Source organism: Myotis davidii, unplaced genomic scaffold, assembly GCF_000327345.1.
Source record: "Myotis davidii unplaced genomic scaffold, ASM32734v1 scaffold520, whole genome shotgun sequence".
Taxonomy (NCBI): Eukaryota; Metazoa; Chordata; class Mammalia; order Chiroptera; family Vespertilionidae; genus Myotis; species Myotis davidii.
Genome location: NW_006292908.1, coordinates 2,567,397 through 2,575,354, shown reverse-complemented (window position 1 = coordinate 2,575,354; position 7,958 = coordinate 2,567,397). Strand labels below are relative to the sequence as shown.

At 48.4% G+C, this 7,958-nt stretch overlaps 1 protein-coding gene across 1 annotated transcript in view; it reads right to left on the bottom strand.

Annotated features, from left to right (window-relative positions):
• The window catches only part of DTNA (dystrobrevin alpha), a 292,781-nt gene that overhangs the window by 17,211 nt on the left and 267,612 nt on the right, over positions 1 to 7,958 (bottom strand). The window lies entirely within an intron of this gene.

The window sequence follows — 7,958 nt, the reverse complement described above, 5'->3', positions numbered from 1 at the left end:
CAGTCACACCTTGAGCCTCGCAGCTTTTGTCTCTGCAGTGAGGTCTCTTTAATAATTAGTTTACAAAGGAAGTCAGTTACTCACGATTAAGAAAATGCAAGGAGACCCTCAGAACATACACAGCAGATTAGGAGCTCCCACACATCCCAGCTCAGTCTGGGGGTCCGGTCGGGGAGAGTGAGGGCTCTGCCATGCAAGGCCCAGAGGTTCACCAGCAACCCATTTCAAACCCCAAGGCATGCACCCAGAGAGCAGTGCTCTGGAATATTCCACTGGGATCTGTGTTGTAGGTTCAGCCTCTTGCAATTGAAACACACCACATCGGCCCTGTACAATGCCATGCTGTTAGCTTGCCAGGGCTCAGCGTCAAACACACACAAGTCCAATCTATACATTGAGAACAACCCGGCATCACGAAACGAAGCACAACAGAACAGAGGACATTGACGCCCAACGGGCCGAGGACTCCACTCGCTCACTCTCAGCCGTACCTGGGAATGGTCTGTCCGGGCCCAAGGAAGAGGAGTTTGCCTGCGTGCGATGCTTGGCAGCCTGCTGGCCCCAGCCCGCTGGGGACGGGTCTGCTTTTCCCCAGCAAACCTGGCAACTCAATCTTATCACCATGAAACTTCTGCTCCTGAGCTACCACGGTCCCTCCCCGCCTCCCAGGCCATTAATAAATGACTTCACAGAGGAGCCATGCTTTGCCAGGGATCCGGGGTTTTCATGTCTATCCCTGATTCTGCCCGGGCCGCTGCAGGAGGTATCTTTGCTCTAAATGTGCACATGTGGCTCCCAGAGTCCCGGGGGTGCTGTGCCAAGAATTGCCCAGGAGATGAAGCCAGAGTGTCTGGGCAGGTGTCTGAGCCCAGCTGCTCTTGACTGCCCTAGGCTGCAGGGACCTGGATAGGCTAATGGAGGCAGATGGGGGTCAGTTGCCTCGAGGGCTGCCTCCCCCTGGCAACCCCTCAGGTGCATCCATTTCAAGTGCTCCCTGCCTTCCTTCTCTGTCCTCCTCACTAAGGAACCAGCCATAGCGGGGAACGGGGGCTGGAGACAAAGTAGGACAGAGGGTGGAAGGAAGGAGGCTTCTCTTAGCTACGCAGCACAGGTTACCCTCTCAACTCTGGGAACCAGACCCTCTCCTGGGGTAGGAGGCTCACAGTAACAATACAACTCCACTTTGTATGTAATTCACAAAACAAAGCACCTTTCCATACATTTTTGTTTTGGTTTCATTTTCCGGATGATCAGTGTTATGAATGATGGTAGCTTATATTCAAAGAACAATTTGCAGTTGATCCCAACTACTTCAATGGGTCCCCCTCACAGCCAAGTGAGAGATATTATTCCCATTTTTCAGGCTAGCAAACTGAGGCTCAGAGGCAATAATTGGCACCGCAGCTGCTGCTCAGGAAAGTGGGCCCTGTGACCAACCATCACATGCTTCCCCCCATTTTCACAAAGGTAGGAAGGCTTAGCCCCCCGAGGGCCGGAAGGCACAGCACACAGACCCACCAGCACGCTGTGTGGGAGCAGGGCCTACGGCTTCCTGCTGGGCCAGGCAATGACCTTCACTTGAGGGGTCATGGGGCGCCGTGTGCGTGCCCAGGGCGGCAGGACAGCCTTTGTGCTGGTTTCCACTCAGTACAGAAATCCAGGTCCGCGATCTCTTATCTGCTAATTCGAAATCCAAAGGGCAACATGTGTTGTTTCATAACTGACGTGAGGCTATTTATACGGTATCTGTAGGGTATGGTATTTCTAAAACCTGGGACATTTCAGCTATGGGGCCGCGGGCCTGCATCTCAGTATGTTAATGGCTATCCTGGGCTGTACTGTACGGCAGCCCTGATCACACCTGCTCCACCAGGCTCTCCAGTGCAGGCTGCTCGGGGACGCCCCCTCCCCTCGGGGCACGGTGCCTGGCCTTCCGCACCTTCCTGACTCTGAGACCCTTCTCTCCAGCGATGTTCTCCCCTGCTCCTCACGCACTGAGCTCTCTGCTCTCTGTGTCTGTCTGAGGCAGTCCCAGTCCCACCTCTCCCCACTTAATGCCTGGTCTCCAAGGCCAACTTTCCCCACTTCTCTCTGCCTGCTTCCTTCCTTCAAAACTCCTTTGAGAGAAAAATAATTGACTGTAGTTACGCTTTAAGGGAAAAACAACCCAAGGAATCTGACGCCAATGTGTGAATGACTCAGCAACTATCTCCCAAGTGAATCTCTAATTGGTGCAATTTCAAGCCGTCTGATTATGTGCAGAATGTTAGTGGGGGATTCTATGCTGAAGAAAGGATTCAGCGGCATCCTTCCTGAAACTCCCAACACCCAAGCCTTGTCCAGTCTTTACCTGGGCCTTTGGTGGGAGGGCCCTGGCTCCTGGCCCCATCTCTCTTGGTGAGGGCAATGCCCAGTCTGATGCATAGTACCCAGCTCTGGCCTTCCTTTTGTTGCTTTTGTAGGGCCACTAGGAAAGGACAGGGGCCGGCTGGCACTGGGGTAGACCAGCAGAGCAGATACTACTGGTCTTATGGTCACAGGAGTGGCCTCTATAGAAGGCAGCCGCTGGCCTGGGCATGCAGCATGGGTGTCTGCTAACAGCTCTAGGAGAGCTAGCTGAATAGTCTCTGTGAACATCCTTTCCTGGAAATGACCCAATGATTCATCGAGCCAAGACTTAAGGGATGATGGTCCATGCAGATCAATATATAGACCTAAAATTCCCAAGAAGGGAGTTGGTTTATGGAAGAAGGAGAACATACATCATCCTTGGAAATTTAAAATAGCTCTCCTCCTAGAGAATAAATGAAAAATTCATTTCTATACTCCATCCTCTGAATCCACTCAACTTGCTGTTGTATAAATTTTTTAAAAAGCCTGACAAGATCCATAAATTTTCTGGTCTCCCCCCGACCCCGCAGGAAGTGTTTTGGTTTCCACTCAGCACCAGAAAGGGCTGTTTCAAGGAAGAGACCCAGTGCCTCACTGCGGAACCAGCCCTGCCCGGAGCGATGGCAGCGGACGGCCGCCAGGCGGCAGTGGGTGGCACCATGTCGCCCTCCTCCCGACTGGAAAAGTCTACCTCTCAGGTGCGGCTGAGGACACAGCCTCCTCAGGCCTGGTGTTATTAGTAGCCTGGGAAGGTAGAGTAGAGCGGTGGTTAGCTACCTCCAACCCTCTCTCCATCCTTTCTCCCAGTACACACTCGCGGACTATCAGGGGATGGTTGTGCACTGTGTGATGGGAGGTCACGGGCGAGGTGACTGACTCTGACCTGTCTGGCAGGAGCATCACTGGACTTGGGCCCTCACAGCAGAGACTTCCAGGCAGGAAAGAGGAGGTCTGGGTGGAAGAGAAGAGCATTCCAGGCCGTGGAGCATCATGAGCGAGGCATGGGAGTGGGAGGGATATTGCAGGTAGGACTGGGAGGCCAGTGTGTTAAAGCCCCAGGCTCACTGTGGGGGGTGGGAGAGAATGAAGCTGGGAAGGGGTGGGGCCTGGTTTGGGGGCCTCCAATGTCATAAAAGGGGCTAGCTAGACTTTATCCTGAACTAAATTTTACTTTTCTAGAATTAACCAATCCCTAATATTAAAAATGGATGTGTGTGTGTCTGTGTGTGTGTGTGTGTGAGAGAGAGAGAGAGAGAGAGAGAGAGAGAGAGAGAGAGAGAGAGAGAGAGAGAGAGAGAGAGAGAGAGAGAGAGAGAGAGAGAGAGAGAGAGAGAGAGAGAGAGAGAGAGAGAGAAGACTCTGGGAGAGTATGAACACTAGATATTAGCCCTTATATTGTGGTTGATTATTTATGATAAGAATTCTCCATACTCCTACCTTCACCTTTGATTGCTTCACTCCTCCATAGAGCACACACCAGAGAGGAAAAGCAAGGGACACAGAGAGAGGGGAGACCTAAGCTGGTAACATTGGTCATTTCTGGCTTGTTCATGTTCCATAGCATGTCTGGGAGTAGCAGGAACCGAAGTGACAATGATGTCAAGCCATCTAGTTGTCAATAGAGAAGGGAATGGGGGCAGGAGGTGAAATCTGGAATGATATTTGACCGTCTTCCGCTGATGGAGACACTTAACTGTAAGGAGGAAAGTGGGTGCCTGTGTGTGGGTGTGCTTGTAAAGTATGGGCCAATTGAGAGAGTTTACATATATCCATGAGTATATGTGTGCATATACACATATATTCATACTTATATCTAATATGCATATGGTATTTTCCAAAGTGCTGGTAAGTCCATTATCTCTTTAAACCCATACAACAACCTGGTGGGCCATGTTGTTACAGTATGTTTGAAATAAATTCCCAGGAAGTTAGCTGACTCACTCAAGACCTTCCACTGCAGGAGAAGAGCTGGGACCATGATAATTCAGGTCTAACTCCAGTCATCTTTCTAAGAAGTTATTGAGATTATTCTCAACTCAAATTTAGTTGGTTTTAGATTGGGACATAATATTTGGAGCTGGAAGTATACCAGAAACCCTGGGACATACATACCGCCACTGAAATTATACCCCAGTCGCCTTCATTATTAAACTTTTTATGAGTGTTCTTTTTATGATGCCTTCAATAAATCTTAAATATACACAAAGAAGAAAGAGGGTAGGATAATTTCAATTCAAGTTTTGTAAAAATAATTTATTGCTTATCATATCATAATCATTGTTGTTATATTACAGGCACTATTTAGAAAAAAAATCATGTTCTTTCCTCAAGGGGAATAAATTCATGCATTACCTCGAACAAGAAAATATAAGTAGGAATTATAATACCAGTGTAATAAAATACATTGAACCACACAGACGGATGATAAAGCAAGTGGAGGTTATTCACTCGGCACAGTTTGTCCTGTGCAGTGTCTTAAATCTGATTTTACAAAGAGAACGTTCCCAAAGGGGAAAGGCTTATAAACAAAGTCAGGATTTAGAAGCAGACGCCAGACTAAAGCCTCTAAATTCTCCCCTCGATCAGTTTATGCGCCAGAAGTCAATGTGTTTGGATGGCATTTGTTTATTCCTTGTAGAACGGCCTCTCCAGGATTGGGACGTGTGAGGTTCTGCCTTTAACCTGCCTGAAGGCCAGCGTAAGCAGCAGCCATCTGAAAGCTACCACTGCATCTGTCCATGCTCTTCCCATAAAGCTCTGAGTGAAGACTTCCTGTTGACATTTTATGCCAACAGAAACCTGGTCCCCTGAGAACCAGTGATTCTCTTCCAATAGCACCGCCAATTCCGTTTTCCTTTTTGGCCTCCCTGTCAGCAAGCTCAGAAGAACACTCCTGTCGCTTAGAATGAGCACATCTGCATTTGTTCTTGCCTTCTCTGATTGTTCTAGGTTATGAAGTCCTTGTTTATGTGATATTTGTTCTAAGCGACTTCAGGTCCTTTTTTAAAAAGGGGCTTGAGTAGAAAAGCAAATAAATGCAAACTCTCTCTCCCCTCCACCCCCACCCCAAGCAGACAAGGCATTGCTGACATCTGGGTGTTAGCCACAATGGCCTTGACGTACCCAGGCAGCAGCACCCGCTGCTGGCTGCCTTTCCAAGTCGCAGCAGCTGCCCGGGGCTCCGCGGGGAGGAGCAGGAAGGAGAGGAGGCAGCAATGCTCTTATGGGCTTAGCTCTCTGCATATGAACTTCCTGACTCTGCATCTAGTGGTTTATGGACTCCCAGGTCCACTGAGCATCTGAAGAATGCGTTCATTGCCTGGGAAACGGGAGAGGAGTCCCAGAGGGAAATGGACAGAGCAAGGCTGACAGGTTAAGGACAGACGGCTGCCCTCTCCCTCCGCTAGGAGGGAGGTTCTATTGGGCCCTTCCGTCCTTTTCTGATGCACATGCTAAGGAGGGGACAGGAAAGAAAAGAGGCTGCTTGCAGAGGGAAGCGCCACAGTGAGGCCCGTTTATCTACCATGACCCACGTGTGCTGCTGGAAGTACATAGCAACGCCCCCTGTCTGCGTTTATGGGCAATTATACCGGCTGCCAATGTGTGTCCTTCACCCAGGGCACTGCCTCTCCTGAAAAGTGGACTTTCGTTTTAGTAAAGTAATTTTCCCCCACAAAATACAAAAGAATGTAATACATTGTCTTTATTGTCTGATATTACAGATTTGTTTTACACTTCTTTCTTTCGTTCTTTTTTTTTTTTTTTTTACAGACCAGGGGAATGAATAAAGGTAAAAATGTGTCCAGCATTTTGCAAACATCCTTTGTTACACACAAACACACACAATGAATAATAGGAAAGAGAATACAGAAGAATTAAAAGGCAGATTGAAATCGGACAGGCTGTGGTTCTAATCGATCCATGGGAAGAACGTGAAACTTTCTGATAGTCCTGGGGGGCGGGGCGTATTGTCATACACAGCTTGGTACATGCACTTGAAATGAAAGCTGCTTTGTTTTGCTTCCACTGGATTATTATTACTGGTTGAGTATGCTGCTCCCTCTGCTGGCCTCTGAACCGCAGGGTGAGACACAGGGTTTCCATTTAGGAGTTTGGGCTGCAGTGCGAGCTGCAGAGTCCCTATTCCTAGCGATGTAGGTGAGAACCCCGGGAGCTCCCAGGGCAGGAAGGTCCTGTCCTCAGTGATCACAGGAGGCTGACGGTGTCCTATTCTTTTGAGATGACTGTCACCCATGGTAGGGATTCTGCTTGGGAGCATGAAACAATGGGACGTGAATAAGTACTGAGTCCCGTCTTTCTCTCAAAAGATTGAATACGTTTTGGTGAGCAGTGGGGAACTGGGACTTGAGAATTATGCAATAAGAAGAGACAGAGTTGGCTAATTTTTTATAAAAAGAGGTTCCACGCCTTTTCAGTAAAATGGAAACTGACTGGTTATTCGCAGCATCACAGGACGCCCCGTGAGCGTCTGCGTGCTGTGGGCTTTACCGAGTGCGCCTTTAGCGTCTGTGATGGGCACCTTTCTATTAGGAGAGGGGTTTGCTCCACAACCCAGAAAGCATGAGGCTGGTTTGAAACTGAGACCCCCCAGGAGATCTAAAAAGTGTCCCACAAATTACAATCTGTTCCCCTTCTCAAAGGTGTAATAGTTCTTTTGATGCTGACAGTAGCCATAGTTATAAAAAGGGCTAAATTTATTTCAATTCAAGCACTATATTGAAAAGGAAGCAAATTAGTATGATTTTTTTCTCTCTTTCCAAACTGAAGCATGAACATACATTAGAGGCAAAAGCAATGAGAAAAACAGCAGGACGGCAGGCCCCTCCACTGTTAGTTAAGACCTGCAGTAGGGAACATAACTTACTCCCTGCTTCAGTTCTTCTTCCTACAGAAAGATGGAACCAATAACAGTTAGGTTACCCAGGGTTCCGCGAAGAGCATACATACAGGGTGAAGGGGTGCAAGGTGGGGACACATCAACACAGCTTTGGTGGCAGGTCAGCTCTCTTTTTACCTCCGTGACTTCAGTCCTAAGTCTTAGGTATCAGCAACTATGGACTCACCTCTTTTCTCCCTGTGCCACCATCTTTCAACACAACCTGTCTGTCCTGGTGTCTGTACATCCTGATACCTCAGACTGCTCATTAGGTCAATGCCCCGATGGCTGGTGGTAAATAGACTTCTATCCCAGTGCTATGGTGATAGAATTTACAGGAATATAAGCAGGGGGGTGTTTGCAGAGCTCCCTGCCACTCAGTGAAGAGGAAGATGGGATCGGCCTTCTTCATTTGGTATATTTGGAAAGGAAAGCAGAAAGAGCTTCTCAGGGTCATCAAACAAGAGAACTGGCCAGAAACAGTACCAGGTTGTTAATGATCTGGTCCCATCTTAACACACACAGAACAACAAAAACCGCATTCTACATATCGCATGTCTAACATGCTGATGGTAGCATAGTAACGAGAAAGCTTTCCTATAGCAGGGCCTGGCAGGTTCCACGGTAGGTTTGCACCAGTATTTGTTAAAGAAAAGGAAGGAAGGAAGGA